Genomic DNA, 19,264 nt, shown 5'->3' on the forward strand with positions numbered 1-19,264 from the left:
AGAGGAAAAAGAATAACTTTACAATGGAGAAATCTAACAAACACAAGTTCAGCCTGGTGATCAAGGTCAATATCAACAGTGATAAAATTATGTTGATAGTATGTACCTTTGATAGGATGTAATGAGAAAAGCCCTTTACCTGTGTGCTCTTCCTACTGAAACTCTATAACCCCAGTCCCAGTATGAGAAAAACATCAGAAAACATCAAGAAATCAGGTAAATGTTGAATAGAGACTTGAACCCTAAAGCCAGAGCTTTTTCTGCTATAAATAACTTACAAATGCAAGGGAGATTTCTGATGGATGCGAATTCAACCTACAACCACACTGACCCCTTGGGCTGTTTTGGGCCAGGTGGCATTTAGAGATTCAGAGACTAAATGGCCCACAGCAGCACTTCCCAATACTGGTCAGGGACAAAGTTTTTACTTGTCCTTAGAACCCCTATTGTAGAAATGTCCATCTTCCCTCCATAAGGCAGGGAGGGCCATAATGGTTCTGTCCTAAAATGAGCAATGAGTGGGGAGCACCCTCAGTTTACTTCCTATGGGCCCCTAGCCTTTCTACCTGCCCATTGTGGGCAAAGTGGAAGAAAGGGCTTGGGAACATGGGGGCTCTTGTTCCTTAGCATCTTGTTCCTTAGCATTTGCCTAGACTATTTCAAATTAATCACAACAGTATTTAGACGGATGTTTTCATTTTTGCTCATTTCAAAGTGAAAGAGAATTTTTTGATAGTGACAGTGATAAAAATGAAACAGCAAAAGAAGCTGCATATTATAGCCCATCTTCATGAGTTCAATCACATACACATGTATCAAATATATACAGCGCTACCAAATTAAAAGAAAACTTGTACCAAGGAAATATAATATATATTGTATCATAAAATACAATTTAATGTTAAAAAAATACAATTTAATGTTGTAAATGTTGCTGTATTTTTTTAAACTGTTGCTGTATTTATATAAAATTATAAATGTATCCTTTTAAAATTATCTCTGATTAACAAATAGTGTTTCTTGGGAAGAGCTGTCTTTTGTTCTGAAACTATGAACTTCCTACATTTTTGGTGTTGAAAAATCCTTTCCTTTCTGAAATGTTGGTAGCTTTCTGTTATTGTTGTTGTTGGCAAAATGAACAGTTTGGCAACTCCACATTAGTTAGCTCTCTCAATTGCTCTGGAAGTTTTACTGTCCTAAAAAATTTAAGTCTGGGAACCACTAACCTAAGAATGCTCTCATTCTGAAATATAAGGGGATTAAATAGACAAAATTAAGAGGCATTCTGAGTAAGTTAAGAACTCAGAACATTTGGCTGGTTTCATTAGTTTGTGTTTCACATTATCCATTATGCAAAATTTCCCTTTCTTCTACCACAAGGGTAGGTTAATTTATAAATACCAATGGTGGAAATGGGCATATAGTCTAGCTATATAATATCCTATATCACAATTCTTTAGAATATATGTTTTTCACTCATTGCAATATTATAAAGGTTTTGTTGTAGTTGTTTTCATTTGTTGTGTGTGTGTTTGCTTTGATATTTTTGCTCCTGTCAGCTAAATCCTATGGATCGTGAAGATTGCAAATGGACCCTGTGATGATTGGAGTGGTTTCTTATGTGTGTATCAAAGAAACTAAGTTGATGAAAAAGATGAAAATGTGCTTCTGAGGTTAGTCATTTTTGCCTTCTACACTGAGCAGTCCCCTGAAAATTGAAAATAATTTCCTCATGAATTTTGTATCCTATTTGGGCCATTTTGAGCATGGGTATAGTTCTGCTCTGCCCAGCTGCTCAAAGACTTTCTAAGGATGTAAAAATGAGGCACTGATTGGATTTTCCCTTCATTTCAGTCCATGCCCCAATTCAAATGCATCACATTTTGCCTCATTAGCAAGCAGATCCCTTTACTCCATTCCATCCCATCTCCATTTCAATGAGCTGTAGAAGGAAAACACAATTTCCGTGACACCTGTAGTTTCAGAATGAGACCATTTGCAGAGGCTGACTGTTTCACCCACAGGAGGTAGTTTTACATCAATCTGTGTTAACAGTGAAATTGGAAGAGGTAATTTGTGAATGTTTCCTTGCTCAGCCTGAAGACCGAAATGTGCAGTGTTGTGCCCTATATTTTTTGAAAAGTCATTCCCCTTTGGATTACTTGGGTGTTCCAAAAGTTACTTGTACTACAGTTTTTCTTGTTAATATTTAGAAACAATTTGATTATGGCAACTGAGATACAATATGTTGCAGTTATCACAACTGGATTACAATTTGATTTTTTTTTTTTTTTTTTTTTTTGCAAATAAGTAGATAAAAAGATGTCAGGTCTTACTTTTGGGTAGGTCCTTATATCAAGTAAACAGCACATTTTCTATAGGTGTCAACCTCTTCCAATTATTGACATATCCAGTGGAGGTTTCTTTGTAGAAGATAATGACTTAGGAAATACAGAAATACTGGTGAAGTCAGAGAAGAGCAGAAAAGAAGCCTGAGATCTCCATAACGATGAATACATGCAAATATAGCCTCAAGAACATTTGGAGAAGGAAGACGGAGTTTGGAGATAGGAAAGAAATTTGTAGACACCAAAATTCCCAAACATTTTGATTTAAAACTATGCATATGGATCAAGTTCTCGCTAAAGAATAGAAAAGGTTAACATTTTCTAGCAGGAAAGAACCCTTCACAGATTCACAGATTATACTTTTATTTATTCTTCCATTTGAAGGATACACATTTGTTAGCTTAAGTAAGATCTCCTGCCTTACACTGTTTCACTGTGGAAAAAACAATATTGACCAAGCCTCTGATCCTGCCTGACGTGAAACTGATACACACTTGGAATCATGGAATTTTTCAGCTGGAAAGTACCTTTGGATGAGATTTAAAGGCACTAAATAACTTGTGACCTTCACACCAGTTATCATTTACAAGAAGTAATGATAAACATCATAAAGAGAGAAAGTTTAAGAAATTATATTGGGCAATAGCACAAGTGGGGTCCTAGTTAATGCACTTGCGAATTCTCTTTTCTACTATTTGCGTGGAAGTCTAAGCTTTTTCAACTGGGCAGCACTTTGAAAATGACAGTCTCGGGATGCCGCCAGGGTGGCTCAGTCGATTAAGCTTCTGCCTTCGGCTTGGGTCCTGATCCCAGAGTCCTGGGATTGAGCCCCGCATCAGGCTCCTTGCTCAGCAGAGAGCCTGCTTCTCCCTCTGCCTTCTGCTCCCCCTGCTTGTGCTCTCTCTCTCTCTGACAAATAAATAAATAAGATCTTAAAAAATGTATATAAATATATGTTATATATATTTATATAAAATAAATAAATAAAGGAACTTAAATGGACTGTTTCGACACCCAGAGATACTGTACCATGGTGGTCAGGACCTTAGACCCTGGATGCCAGCTGTCTGGGTTTGGTTGCAAGATGAGAGAGGAATCACCATGCAAGTCTTTGTAAATCGTGTCAAAGATTTTTGTTTTTAATCCCAACAGCATTGGGAAATCATTTCAAACCAAGTACTTGAATCAGAAGGGTGTGTTCAAATTCATACTTGAAAAACATTTCTGAGTCGTACCTTTGTCCATTACTAGCTGTGTGATTTTGGACCAGTTATTTATCCTGCCTGTGCCCCGTGTTCGTCATCTGGACAACCACCCTCACTGTTTACTGTTAGGAGGATTAAATGAGATAATGCTTTTAAAGCGACCCAAACAAGGCCTGGAACACAGCAGGCACTCGTGGGTGATAAGCATATTCAGCTCTGCATTCTCCATATTATGACCCAGTGGTCCATGATATGTGGGGGGCGGGGGGGGAGGACAAAGGGGAACAGAAAGGTTGGTGATAAAAAAGAAAAAGTGGGAGGAGAGGAAGTGCAGAGTTCTCTAAATCTATTCAGAATTAGTGATAAGTGGGAGATATAGATGGAGAGACACTCTGGGTTTTGAAATTAGACTTCAGAGCAACTCACCTTTTTTTTTTTTTTACAGCCCTTTAAAATACTGAATCATCCATTAACAGCATCCTTTGCTCTTCAATGCTGATGAATTTTCTGCGGCTCTGCTTTGAATTGGGGTGTTTTCTTGGAATATCCAGTGTCCAGTTATTCTCTGAACTGCAAGAACAGTGATCATAGCAAACTCACCAATGGGCCCTTCCAGTTCAGCCTCTGCCCGTGTCTTCCATGTCATCTCATCACTCCTGGCCTTGTACTCCACGCTCTCACAGCAGCCCTGAGTGATCTGTAATTTCTGTTCTTTCTATACACTGAGTACATCTAACCTGTGCTTTTGCTCTTTCCCAGCCCGCTTGCCCCTTCTGGCCCCTGTGACTGCCACTTTCCTCTGGCAGGAAGCCTTCTCTGATGCCTCAGACTGGGAGAGGTACCGCTTCCCTCCTCTCATGCCCCCACATGTCACCTTAGAGTTCCGGGGTCCTCCTGTTGGCTCTGAGCTCTTAGCATCCCCTGTGTTCTGTGCCTGGCTTATAGAAGGCTCTCCTTCTGCTGAGTGAACCCTTTGCTTCATGCGAACCAGTTTACCCTCAGTCCCTGGCTTATCATTCTCATGGAGGTCAGTTCCCTCCATTCTCAGAATTATTGCAGTTCTTGTTCTGTGTATTATGTGGCTCTGTGTCTTGCCTTTTATTTCACGATCTCTTAGGCCTGCTTCAAAAACCAAATCTCTGGGAGACAATACCTTATATGTCTCTTTATCCTGTGAACTGTAATTTAATGTCCCACACATGGAGGTGCTGGATAAATAGTTGTCAGTGATGAAGATGCCAGTTTCTGTCTTCATGCTGGTTCCTGCCCTCCACCTCTACTCAGCCTGAAGGTCTTCTTCTCCCATGGATTCCTGTAGTATGTACCACTTCTATGTTTCTTTGGGACACGGAATCATTCACTTCGTTTACTTTTATTTGATTGCTCTATGTGTGCACATCTTGTATCTCATAAAGCTGTTGTTGTTGTTTTTTAACAAAATTGGGTCTCATCTTTTGTAACGCTTCCCTCCCCTACTAGGTAAAGTCTTCTTCCTTGTTAACCTCATCAGGATGAGGTGAGCAGGAAAGGAAATGATGTAAAAGCATGTGAAGGCCTTCTGCATACATGTTTTGGAGAATATGATATGTAGGTCTGGTTGGTTTGGGAGTAATAAGGAGAAAGAGAAACTAAAAGGGATTTTTATGGAACTATATATAAGTATTAGTTGCTTTAATAGTTGTATTCATTATCTTTTTTTAAAAAAAAGACTATTTATTTGAGAGAGAGAGTGTGAACAAGACAGAGAACAGGAGTGGTGTGGGGGTGGGGGTGGGGGAGAGGCAAAGGGAGAGGGAGAAGCAGACTCCCCACTGAATAGGGAGCCCGATGCGGGACTCGATCCCAGGACCCTGAGATCATGACCTGAGCTGAAGGCAGACACTTAACTGACTGAGCCACCCAGACGCCCCTGTATTCATTATCTTAATGACAATACTGAAAACACTTCAGAAAAGTGGAATGAAACTGGCAAAGATAGGAAAGAAAAAATACGAGTTGGCTAGTGAAGGCAGAGACATGTGGTGGGCAGAACTGGGCTTTGGCATGAAGCAATCTGGGTCTATTCCTGCTGCCCCATTCATGGTGGGACTTGGGCAAGTAATGTAATCATTTCAAACCTCAGTTCCTTTTCTTGTACAACAGGACAGAAAACCTAGCATATAGAATTATTACAGTGATTAAATCAGCTAATGCATGTAGAACACACACTTCAAGGCTTGGGACAAATTAGCTATTAAAGGTGATGATATGGATACAAAGTAAGGGTAAGGATATGAAAGATAGAAGAGTAAGATAACCTTGATTGGTAATTAAGAAAGCAGGAGGACTTTCATGGAACCTAAGAAAGGGCACGAATGAAACTGGAGGCAATGGAGAAAAAAGGTGCATAAAATAGTGAAGAGCTACCCACAGAAGGAGCAAGCACCTGGGGGGTGAAAAATCAAGGGAAAGCAGATCAAGATTGGAAAAGTTAAAGACAGGGCTTGTTCAAAAAGGGTATATAGACAAAGGGAAGCTGTGATAATCTAGGGTATGGGAGGAGAATACCTGAAGTACCTGAACCACATTGCCACTCATTCAGAAAATATTGACAGTGCTTTGTCCTTTGTCAAAGAGCAGGGAAACCAGCTGATCCACCATGAGGTAATCAAACAGGGGCAGTGAGTCACGTTGCTATGGAGACTATTGCCCCAGAGGCAGAGAGACAGAGGAGATCTGAAAGGTTATTCAGTGTCACCTGGCTCCACCCTCTTACTTCAAATCTGTGTTCAGTGTATATATAATAAATATTTCTAGTCCAACAATTTTCTCATCAAGGCCCAAAGAACTACCATGTGGACAACCTCTCAAATTTTTCAAAGGTTATTATCATCTCTCCAAAAATCTATGGCACCACTCCCTTCCTGTCTTGGGTAATGGTGCTGATTGTCCTAAGCTCTAGACTAGAAAAGCTATCTCCCTCTATCTCTCCTTCACGGTCACGTTCTGGCATCCAATTAATTGTCTCTACAGTAACTCTTGGCATTCATCTTATTTTTCTCTCTCACATCCAGGTCCCCATTTATCCTGGAAAAGACTTCATTTTACAGAGGCTCAGAGTGGTCAAGTGACTCACCCAAAGTCACACAGGCAGTCAGGGAGTCAGTCAAATGAATAAGCCGAGCCTATGGGTTCAATCAGTTTTTGGTTTGGGTTTGATGTTTTTGTTGTTGTTAATGCCTGATGTTTGAGGTGCATAGAGATACCTGCACAGCAAAACTGAGTAAGCTTCAGGGTCTCCAAGGGCAAGCTTATGACTTTAACTTGGACCTCTCTGCAAATGACTGCCAGATGTAGCCTCCATCCTAAACCCTTTTCTAAACTTAGTTTCACATTTCCTGCCGGACATCTTCAATTGTATGTACTGCCAACACTTAAAACTCAATATACCTAAATGGAAACTCTTTGTTTTTCTCCTTTTCGCCCAAAAAGGCAGAGGGTAGTGATGAGTTAGGATCTTGATTTTAATCTCACCTTTGCCACTTACCTGAAGCCTCAGGCTCTTCAGTTGTAAAATGGAAATAACAATAGTACTTAAACTGAATAGAACCATTGGGAGAAGAGACGTAATCATCATATTTGACACTTAGCATAGAACCCACCATGCAGCAATCGCTCAACAATATTGCTAAATCTCTCAATGAGAAAGCTCAACATTATCTTCAACTCTTCTTTCTTGCTTCTCAAAGTCCTGATAACTAGCCACCCCCCACAGTATCACTTGCATTCAGCTACTCTTCTCTATTCTTACTGCCAAAGAGGACAGAACCTTGGCTGATACATGGATCTACAAGTAATCATACCTTGAGTGCCACAAAAATAACTTTCTCCCCCCCACCCTCACCCCCCATTTTCACCCTCCCTTCCTCTGGTTAGCACTGGAAGGACTCGGATTGCTTGGGTGGAAGTCATACGGATTGCATTTCATGGGAATAGCTCATCATGTAGCACAGTAATGACTCTGCACATGACTGAATGAGTCAGGTCAACTATTCTGCAAGAGTCTTCTCCTATTGCAGCACTGACATCCACATTTAATTTGTTGCCTTATTTAACACAATCTCCTGCTTTCAGCTCCAAATAAATAAAAAGGTACATTGCCAGTAAAAACAAGTTAGCCAAATGTGCTTTGCCCAACTCCTCATTATATGTCCATTGTTTTGTTATAGTTTATTTCTTTACAGGGAAGCTGCTGGTATCTAAGATGTAAGGCATTCAGAAAAGTGTTCAGACAATGGATTACTAGTCTCTAGAATCCCTTGACTCAGTTCTCCACAAATGTGCTGTTAGGGGAAATGCTCACAGATCAGCAACTATGTACTTTTGTCGGCAGCACAAACCTTGCTGATGTGCACAGTTCCAAACTGCAAGCAGTTTCCCCGTGGAAGCAATGAGAACAGAATCCCAGCACTAAACCGTTGGCAGGAAATTTTAGAGATAACTTAATCTGCCCCTTTGTTTTGGACATGATCCTGTGTTACACTATTTTGAATAGATACAAATCCATTCTCTTTTCTATCCCTGTCTTTGGAATTAGGGGGCAATTCCTTCTGTGTAGGAGCAGACAGTATGGTTCCCTAGTCAAGGGCCTTTGCCCGCTTTCTCCTGTCTCGGAAAGAACCAATTTGAAGGCGTTGCCTATCCTCTCTCTGTGTGTCAGGATTCAATTCTGATCAGTCTGAGTTTGCCAGTGATTGGTTTGTAAGGAGCCGGTGACCCAGTTCTATGCAATAAAATGTAATGAGATGTCAGCTAGAGGAAGTTTCTGGGAACGGTTTCTTTGCTCCTAGAAGGAGACTTAGAGGAAAAGTGGTAGTCCTTATTTCTGGCTGGGCATGATACTTCAGCTGTGGAAGCTCCCTTGCATATAGGGGGGTACCCAGCCAAGGACAAGTCCATATAGTGATGATGGCAGAAGAGAGATCTGGAAAGAATCTGGGTCTTTGATAATATTACTGAGCCACTGCATCAATCAGCTTGCAGCCAAGCTACCCCAGGACTTCTTGTTATATGAGATAGCATGTTTTCCTATTGTTTATACATTGATGACTATAAACTGGTGGTTTGGTTGTCCAGAATCTTGCCGAAGACCGATATTCAAATCTCCATATTCATATAGAAGTCATCCCAGAGTATGGAACATTTATATGAAGCATTCAGAGAAAGGAATGGTAAACAGTAGGATCTACTTTGGATTCCCTAAGACCAAGTGTGCCAAACTCTATTTATTTAGGGTAGAATTAGTAGATTACATATCAGAGAAAGTCATGGACATCAAATATTTGATTTCAGCAAACAGTAGATAAAATTGCTTATAATATTTTGATCAACAAGATGGGAAAATATTGAGGGAAAGACCAGATGCTGGAGGAAGATAAGACTGGTCAGCAGGTTGTGGCAGTTTAAAGCTACTATGACGGGCTCCTGGCTGGCTCAGTTGGAAGAGCATGTGACTCTTGATCTTGGGGTCATGAGTTTGAGCCCCCCGTTGGGTACAGAGATTACTAAAAAACTAAATAAACTTTAAAAACAAATAAAGGTACTGTGACAGGTAGCAAATAGGTGATGGCAAGCAGGCAGCACGGCAGAGGTTGACAAGTGTCTCACACACAGTGAGGTGCACTAAAAGATGGACAGTGTATGGGAATCAAGTGCAAATGATAGTTGGAAACCTAAGCATGCAAGAGCTGGTACCACTGAAAAATTAACAGGTTACAGGGTTCCCATTTTTGTATTGGAGTTTGGGACTGGGGGGTTGGGAGGGATCTTTTTATGGGGACTTTGGGGGAAATAGATGAAAAGATCCCAAATTTGACTTTTCTTTTCTTTTTTTTAAAATAGAAGGTCTCAGGGCACCTGGGTGACATAGTTGGTTAAGCATCCTACTCTTGATCTCAGGGTCATGAGTTCAAGCCCTGTGTTGGGCTCCACACAGGATGTGGTGCCTACTTAAACTAAACTAAACTAGGGGCACCTGGGTGGCTCAGTCGGTTAAGCATCTGCCTTTGGCTCAGGTCATGATCCCGGGGTCCTGGGATGGAGTCCCCCTGCTCAGCGGGGAGTCTGCTTCTCCCTCTCCCTCTATCCCTCCCCTCTGTTCATGCACGCTCTCTCTCAAATAAAGAAAAAACAAACTAAACAAACAAATAAATAAAATAGAAAGTCTCCAATCATAGGATAATAGGAATTTAAAAGCATCTTGTCAAGGCAGTAATTTAAGAATAAGCCACATGGCAGAAGCCTAGTTGTGTGTTACACCTTGGGTGAGGGCCAGTAGTAGGATAAAACCTGACCCAGTGCTGACTTCTAGAGTTTTGGTCTGGAGATCTTCAAATTCCTAGGATTGTTTCTATACATATGGGGAGGCCAAGCCCACAGATGGAAGTCAAGTGGCCTCAGGTATAGAGAGAGTAGAGATACAAGGGGAGGGAATCAGGAAGTTGCTTTACCCCAAACATTGTTCATTAATCAATGGATCCATATCAGCTTTGAGGAAAATCTCTTAACTATTTGTCTGAGACCTTTCTCCATGACCCTGGTCTATTCAAATATTTTTATTATGAACTTGAATGAAAACCAAGAAGAGATGAAAGTCAAATTTGTGGACAATACAAAGTTGGGGAAAAGTACTAATGTGTTGGACTCAATAATCAAAAACTTGAGTGTAGTTAAACTAGCATCTGGTTAGCAGCTCCTAATATGGTTTTTTCCAACTTCACAATAAAATATTTATGAAGACAAAAGAAAATCTTGAAAACTCTGAGTATGGTGTACTGGGACCACATACGAGGACTGACTCACTGTGAGTGCCTTAGAGGAATTTCCATGAGTTACGAGGCCAAAAGAAAGTAAATGAAGGAGGTAAGTGGCAAATCTCATGTGCTTATGTGGGGAGCCAACTTGCCTAAAAGGATTTGTCTTGCCTCTGCTTTTGGCTCTGGATCAGAAGCCCTAGATCAATTTCAACCAGAAACATAGACCATGCAGGTCTTTCGCTCTGTGTGTGTGTGTGTGTGCACAACGAGGTAGCATTCTAATTTTTGTCCTCTCCATATGGTGAGCCAGTTTTTTTTTCCCACACCATTTACCAAGCAATTTATTTTCTCCCTACTAAGTTGGTTTTTTTTTTGCTTTGTTTTGTTTTTGTTTTTGTTTATCTCACTAAGTTTTGATGTCACCTCTTTCATAGATCAAGATCTTGGGGTCTGTTTCTGGTCTCTATTCTGTTCCATTGTTTTATTATTTGTTCTTGTGCTGTTACTAAATTGTGTCTTAATTACCTTGGTTTTATATCTTAATATATAATAGGAGAATTTCCCTTCCCCCCACTCTGTTCTTTTTTTCTGGAAAAAAATGTAATTTTTTTTCATGTAAATTGAGCAAATATTGAATCCCAAATTTTATTGGGATTTTGGTGGGAATTATATTAAAATCATAGACTGTTTTGGAGAGAATTAGAATCTTTACAATGGTAGTTTTCTCCACATGAGCATGTCTTATATTTCCATTTATTCTTTAACTGTTTTAGTGCTATGCTACTTGAAGTGTTGTCCGTGGTCCAGCTGCATGAGCCTCACCTGGGAGGTTCTGAAATGCCAACTCTTAGGCCCTTCCCCAAACTAGAGAATCAGAATCTGCTTTTTAGAGAAGATCTCCAGGTGATTTGCATGTACATTAAAGTGTTAAAAACATACTTTCATAGAATTTTAAAGATTTCTCCAAGATTATGTGTCTATTTGTTAGGTTAATCCCTAGGTTAGTACAGTCGGGAAGGTAGTGAGACCCTTTGCTGAGCTCTATCAACAATTCTCAATAGTCTTTCTGTTGAATCCCTTTTGGGTTTTCTGTGAATATTTATATTATCTGTAGAGAAGGACAACTGAACCTCTTGACTGTCCCTTTCCATCTTTATACTTTTTTCTTTCTCTTGATTTATTTTGTTGGCCAAGACTTCCAATATCAGATGGAAAGTAAGGGTGAGAAAAGGCAACCTAGTTTTATTCTCAACCTTAAAGGAAATGCTTCTAATCTTTCTTCAGTAAATATTACATTTGCTGCTGAGTTTTCCTGGATAGCCTTATCATAGGTTATGAAACTTTTGCTCTATTCCTACTTTTCTAAACAACCTTTTTCAAAAGTTCACAATTGATTTAAATATTATTTTCTGCATATATAAGAGAAAAGCATGTGATTTCTGTCCTTTGGGCCATCAACATGAATTACATTGCTAAAATTTCTGTCTTAGAACCATCCTTACATTCCTGGAATAAATGGTATACTATTATAATTCACCCTTTAATACTCTCTCTTTTAGATAATGTAGAATAAAGCATGTAGCTTTTCATATTAATTAAATTATAGGAGTAAAAGTGCAACTGAACTTAATTTTGCTGAAAAAGTATGTTCTCATTCTCTGCCTCTTTAATCAAAAGGACATGGGCCAAGACAATTACATAAAAATTCTCAGGGAGATAAATTGCTCCTGTTTGTGAATTCAGTAAGTATTTGGAATAAAAAAATGAATACAGTTGTTGCTTTTTTTGCTCCGTGGTTTTTTGGTTCAATAAGCTAGATAAACTTTGAACCACAGATGAGTGGCCTCACCCATCCCTCACATGCAGTGAACTCCACCCTGTGACAGAGCAGTTACCTTGTGGCCAAGTTCCTCCTTTGCTGTTTGTATCAAAAGGTGGTGCTCATAACTTCAATCGCCATCTCTGTGTAGTTGTGGCCATTTGATAAACTGCTCCTGCAAGATCTTTATAGCTAAAATTTCTGATTCATCAAGCCCGGGGTGGTTGACGGTTCTGTATGGAGTGGACTGAGGTCTCCCCTCCAAAAGCCATCCCACTGCTGATGTAAATTGCCAGGCCAGCCTTGTCTGTTCTCTGGACGCAAAGCAGCTGAGCCAGGCCCTTTGCAGCCAGGCATCCATGGGCTCTTCTCTGTTGACTGATTATAACAGTGCTTCGCCTCTGTTCCCAGTTTATGAGTATCTGCTTTGAGCAGGGGTGCTTTCATGAATCCACTAGAAGCTCTTTGCAGAAAAGGTGGAAAAAAGAAAATAATAGGCACATTACTTACAGAAGTTCACAGCCATGATTTCAAAGTCATGGTTTGAGTAGGAGTCTGTGGTCTCTAGGTTAAAACTCCCTAGATGGAGCCAGGATAGAAAAAAGGCTGGCAGCATCACAATGCGGTTAATTTGACTTTCAGTAGAGTCACTCGAAGGAAATGATCATTTTCTTGACAGTTCAGGTTTTTAGGCAAGTAGGTCAGGTTAACAGCGAACCCGAGTAGCAGCTTGCCAAGGATTTTGTGTTTGTGATGTGGGGAAGTCTGAGTGTGCAGAGTTGCGCAAGATCTTATCAGGCCTGTAGGCCCTTTGAGGAATTGTGCTAACTGCCAAAAACACGCGTAACCTTTTGCAGCTTTACCTTTGTACAATCCCCTAGAGGAGAGTCATCATGGAGTGCTCCTGGAAGGTTGGGCAAGGGCGGTGGGTGACTCTCGGAGCCGACCCCGACCCGGGTATTGATTCTGCTGCCAGTTTCCTGAGCGTTGGTTATATCCTGAGTTATGGCTCTATCCATTCATCTCCTTCTTCATATGGTCATTCATTTACAAATATTTAATTGATAGGGGCGCCTGGGGGGCACAGTCTGTTGAGTGTCGGACTCTTGGTTTCAGCTGGGGTCTGATCTCGGGGTCGTGAGATCGAGGCTCGCATCAGGTTCCACGCTCAGCATGGAGTCTGCTGGGTTTCTTTCCTTCTGCCTCCTCCTCCACGTTCTCTCTAAATAAAAAAACAAATTTTTTTTAAAAAAGACCACAAAATATTTAATTGATAGCACCATAAATCCAACCAGGCCTATTCATGGTAAATTTTCATCTCCTCCTTCACCAGGAAATGTACAATGAAAAAATGTCCCCTGGGGTAAAGATTAGTTAAGGAAAAAGGAATATTATTTTCATTTCACTGCCACAGCATGAGTCTTCATTCAGAGGAGGAGACAAGTGCTGTAGCAAAGCACAGCAAGGAAGAAAAGCAGGACGAAAGGTCTGGCAGTTCATTTTTGTGTCTGACACGCATTGTGGTGGGAAGAATAAAATGACAAGGATGTAGTGATTTTACACCTAATCCTAATCTTAGATTTTAGATCTTGAATCCTTGTAAAAATTTTAAACGAGACCCCAAAAAAATATACAAACAGAAAAGGAAACATCTTTCATTTTGGGAAAAAAAACCAAAGTGCCAGAACATATGCCCTCAATTCAATTTTAATAAAGCAAATTATAGTTTAATCAAATGCATTTGTTGTTTCAAAGATCTGAAATAATTAAAGCCATTGAATGGGATATCCTACTATTTATAACATAATGATGGATACTTTAATTTAACTTCGGAACACGTGGTTATTTTATTTGGGCTCTGAAGAGTTTGCCTACCCTGGATCCAGAAGAAAGCACTGCTAGAAACCACCGTTGATTACATAATAGAAAATCCCAGCAAGGTATGAATCTGATCCTTACTTTGAATTAGTCTTGTTTATTTGTCTTTAAATCAAAACTACATATAATTTTTAAATTAAGACTAACCTTTTTTTTTTTTTCATTTTGGTAAGCTATTAAAAACAGGTTTTTCAGGATCAAAATATGAAGGAATCTAAGAAAGGACTGACTTTTTTCTCATTCTCTAGAATCTTTAAGGATGTAAAAGTGAGATATTATAGCCTCAATTAAACTATTGTTACCAGTTCCTAAAATGCAATGCTGTTAATTTGAATTTCTGCAACCATAGAAGTCCTGACAAGAATAGTTTTTTTTTTTTTTTTTTTAAGATTTTATTTATTTATTTGACAGAGAGAGACACAGCGAGAGAGGGAATACAAGCAGGGGGAGCGGGAGAGGGAGAAGCAGGCTTCCCGCTGAGCAGGGAGCCCGATGGGCTCGATCCCAGGACCCTGGGATCATGACCTGAGCTGAAGGCAGACGCTTAACGACTGAGCCACCCAGGCGCCCCAGAATAGTTTTTATATAAGAAAAAAGTATAGATTGTGGGCGCCTGGGTGGCTCAGTCGGTTAAGCGACTGCCTTCGGCTCAGGTCGTGATCCTGGAGTCCCGGGATCGAGTCCCGCATCGGGCTCCCTGCTCGGCAGGGAGTCTGCTTCTCCCTCTGACCCTCCCCCCTCTCATGTGCTCTCTCTCTCTCATTCTCTCTCTCAAATAAATAAATAAAATCTTTAAAAAAAAAAAGAAAAAAGTATAGATTGGAAATGAGGTGTAGATTAGAACAATACTACATATCATTCTCCTTGACCTGCTCTGTCCAATACTGTGGGCAGCAATACTATTGGGTGCATGAAATATAAAATCTTCACCCTCTTAGGTTCAGTAACTGGGGACCTGCAAAATAAATGAACAAAAGACAGGTTAGAAGGATAAAAGGCAACAGAATTTGTATTATGATTTATGTGCACAGGAGTTCATAAAAAGGAAGTGAAACTCAAAGAAGGGGTTAGACTTGGGGGCTCATATACCAGTTTAACAAAGGAAAGGGGGTTAGGACTTGACGGGATGATAAGTCATGGAGAAATGGCTAGCAAATATACGGGGGACCTAGTGGGAGATAAGGGTTATCTAATTCTGTTGTTGCAAATTCATCTCCGCATCTCCAGTGATAACAGAGGCTCTTCCCTTCCTGGCACAGGGAAGGGGCCATCTTTACAAAAGGAAATGTGTGCCTTGGCTTTTAGGCAGATAAAGAAGAGCAGAGAACTCTTCCTGCATCTGTTGATTCCCAACTGCCTTTAGTTCAAAATAACCCTTATGCCAAAGTGACGTATTTTGGGGTGGCATATTATCCTGATTCCCCTCAAAACTGAATCGAGATGTGCCACAAATGTAAAATACACACTACAGACTAAGTATGAAGAAAAAAAGAATGTAAAATATCTCATTAGTAATTTTTTATATTGATTACCTGATGAAATAATATTTTTGATATACTTAGCTAAATGAGATGTATTATTAAATTGATAATTTAATTTCATCTATTTCTACTTTTTTTTTTAATGTGGCTACTACTACAACATACTACATTTCAAATGACATGTGTTTTGCATTATATTACTATGAGACAGTGCTGTCCTGGACATTAAGTGACTCAAGCTGAGGGCAAACGCAGATTTTAAGAGAGTAGGCTTTATTGCCAGCCAGACAGCAGATGTTAGCTTATTTACTAGAATGGCAGCAATTTATACTCCCTTAAACAATAGGAAGACCTCCTAGGATGCTCAGAACCGTGGAGAGCATTTTTGTTGTGTTTGTTGTTTTAAAATTCCAATGATATATGGGTAGTCTATTTGGGGTGACACTTCTCATGTCCACTTCAAAGACAGTTCTCCATTCTTTAGGATGTAAGACAAGGACAATAAATCCTGAGTTGAATGGTAGGGACGAAATCAAGTTAAGTAGGAGGAGGATCTGATGAAATAAAAGTTCATTTAAGAGCCATTCCTGGTGGCCAGCTTGCATACAAAGAATGTTGAGCATTTCTATAGACATAACACAGCAAACGTTATCTCCCAGGTCACCTCAGCCTGGGACAGAGGGATGGTACAAATGGTAATGAAAAGAAAAGCTATTATTCTGCACAGGCCCCTATCACCAATTCCTGGAATTTTGGGGAGTCCTTGATGGCTCAAGATGGCCATGGAGATGGCTGTGAATGAAGCCCAACGAGTCTTTTTGTCCCACATTTTCTCTTGGCGACTTGATTCTGAAATGGCTCGCGATCATTTCCAGGGATTTGGGGGACCAGAGACCAATGATCTATGACCTGCCATCCTGCACCTGCTCACGGGACATTGGCGGAGCTGATGTCATGCCCCACAGTTTCCCCGGGGGCCAGAAGTCCCGAGAAAACAACAACAGTTTGCCCCTCTGCACAAGAAACCAGAACCTTCCTAGCTTCCTTTCTTCCCCATTTCCTGTGGGGAATACTGACCTTGGACTTAACTAGCTTAGGCCTGACAATCCTACCCTCAGCCTTTGTATATCTTGTGCTATGTTCAGACCATGTTGAGTTTTACCTGAAGGTTAAGAAAGACGCTCACCAGGGCGCCTGGGTGGCTCAGTCATTAAGCATCTGTCTTTGGCTCCCAGGTGGGATCAAGGCCTGAATCCGGAGAAGCCTGCTTCTCCTCTCCCCCTCCCCCTGCTTGTGTTCCCTCTCGCTGTGCCTCTCTCTGTCAAAAAAAAAAAGACCCTCACCCTTTTGTGTCAGGAGAATGGCTTACTGCAAGAAACACCCCTCTCCACATGACTTACATAAGACTCATGAAGCTCCCCCTTGCTTTCCTATCACAAGGCCAGACATAGGACCCCCCTCCCCATTCTTGCTCTTTGCCTCAGAAATGATTAGTTGAGCTTGTCCCCCACTGATCAATCGGAACAAAGTGTTTTTCAACCAAACATTGGTTAAGCTTTCCTCCTAATCCCAGGTCCCAGAATTTTGGTCCACCCTTAGCAAGAGCCAGCAAGCAGCCCCTCCTTAAGGGCCCCTCCTTAAACTAGGCTGGTGTCAGGGTGAGACATTCTCTGACCTGCTCTCCCACCCTTTCCCCACACCCAGCTTGTTTACCCTCCTCCCAGTAAGAGAGAAACACTTTTCAACTAACTCTTGAGATACTTGGAGACCTTATGGCCAGAGTTTTCTCCCTATTGTGATAGTTCTTGTCTTCCCCTTTGCAGTAATCCTTTTGAATAAAGCCTCTCCTTCCCAAATCCAAATTTGTTTTTTATTTGCCCATTTTTACAGGCAGGGGAAGGATACCTCAGAGGAGGTCCAGCCCTGAGGCTGACTCCCTTCAGAAACCAATGTTTACTTGCCTTTGTTTACCTTGTACTAAGTTGGATCAATGTACTGTGATTAAAAAACAAGCATTTTGCTACATTTGCATACTTTAAAAGGACTTCATAGATGTAACCCATCAGCAGCATGTGTCCCTAGCTAAGAATGGTGTTGTCAGAAAATCCTGGGCTCTGGGAAGAGCTTGCCTATCACCTGCCGCAGCTGTGCAGCATAGTGACGTCATCTTCCCAAGGCTTATTTTTTCCCCACTACCAGACGTAACCAAATGGCAGTCCCTGGGCCAGATTCAGCCCCAGATTTCCTTTATTTGGTCCACATAGGATTGGAAATATTTCTTTTAATTACTTACCACCATTTTCTAAAAATCAGGAGACTCTCATGAATCTTCCAGCTTCTCTTGAAAAATAGGAGCTGGAAACATTGTTTGCATTCCCCCAAAGGGCAACACATCTTCTTAACCCACCTGCTTCTTCACTTATTTAAATTACCTGCTCGGTCTGTAGCCTGGAATTGTTAACCCTGATCATGACATGGAGCAAACAGTACTTCTCTCATTTAGTTGTTTTGAGGTCAAAACAAGATCAAGTCTAAAGTGGCTCCCAGTAGGACCTCCATAATTGGTACCTCTCCATCCTTCCTTGCTGGTATTTAGGCTTATGTAAGGCTTACATTGGCTTTTAAGCATTCAAATAGATTTTCTACCTTGAATACATGGCTGATGATTAAAAATAACCACAAAAGAAAGGTAAGAAGAGGAAAAGAAGCTGATTTCAGAATCTTGAAAAAATGTGTTTGCAAGATAAACCTTTTTCTTTAAGATTTAAATCTTAGACTAGTTATGTCTTCTAAATGAAACATTCAATCAATGAGATTGTTCACGGGTAAAATAGATGTTTGCCCTACACTGTGCCAAAAAACTGACTTGATTGATTTTACAATTAAATTGCGGGAGGTGGCTGATTGTTTTTGCAAATTCATCCCTTGTCCTTTATTTATTTGGTTTAAAGTTTAGCCATTGAACATTACAGTGAAGCCACTAGTTCACCTTGAACTGACAAAAGCAAGGACGGTTGCCAATCGAAAGGACCATATATAATAACATGTGTCACAACTCTTACAGATTTTTGAGTCCAACTCTTCCTTGAAAATTTGCATCTGATCACTGGAATATGAAGGTTAGAATCTCTACCTTGAGTTCAGCTCTGGACCATCAAAGCTGCCTCCCTTTGCTCATCGAGAGGGCTCAAAAGTTTTCACGAGAACTCACTGGCGGGTTCCGTTCCATTTCCCTCTCTGAAGATTTCTTTGCAGATCCAAACCTTGAAGAGGCTTCTCCCTCCTACCAGGCTTGCTTGTGCTCCCTACTAAGTCTCCTGTGACCAACTACATTATTTCAAAACTCCCAAGTGATTCTTCCTCCCCCTGATCCTTGCTGAGTTCTGAAACCAGTGTCAATGTCAAGAATGATGGGCTTAGTTCAACAGCTGTCAGAAGAACACCCCCCCCCCCCCCCCGCCCCGGCTCCATTTACAGAGTCTACGGACACCTCACATCAGGCCCTGAAGCCCCCATGTCTGGGCATGAAGTACAGGGTGGAATTTGGCAGAGACCTGCCAACCTCACCTCCTGGACTTGCAACTTCTCCCAGCCTCAGGTTTCTTCTCCTTCACAATACCTACAATATTTTCTTCTAGATGCTTCTCCTGGCCTGGCTTCTCTTCTTTGCTTTTGGGAAAACAACGAAAAAAACCACAAAAAACTATGTGGCTTCTTTTCCCAGGGGGAGGTCTTTGAA

This window comes from Mirounga angustirostris, unplaced genomic scaffold (assembly GCF_029215605.1).
Source record: "Mirounga angustirostris isolate CCGP_5_RB_7025 unplaced genomic scaffold, mMirAng1.0.hap1 SCAF_5, whole genome shotgun sequence".
NCBI lineage: Eukaryota > Metazoa > Chordata > Mammalia > Carnivora > Phocidae > Mirounga > Mirounga angustirostris.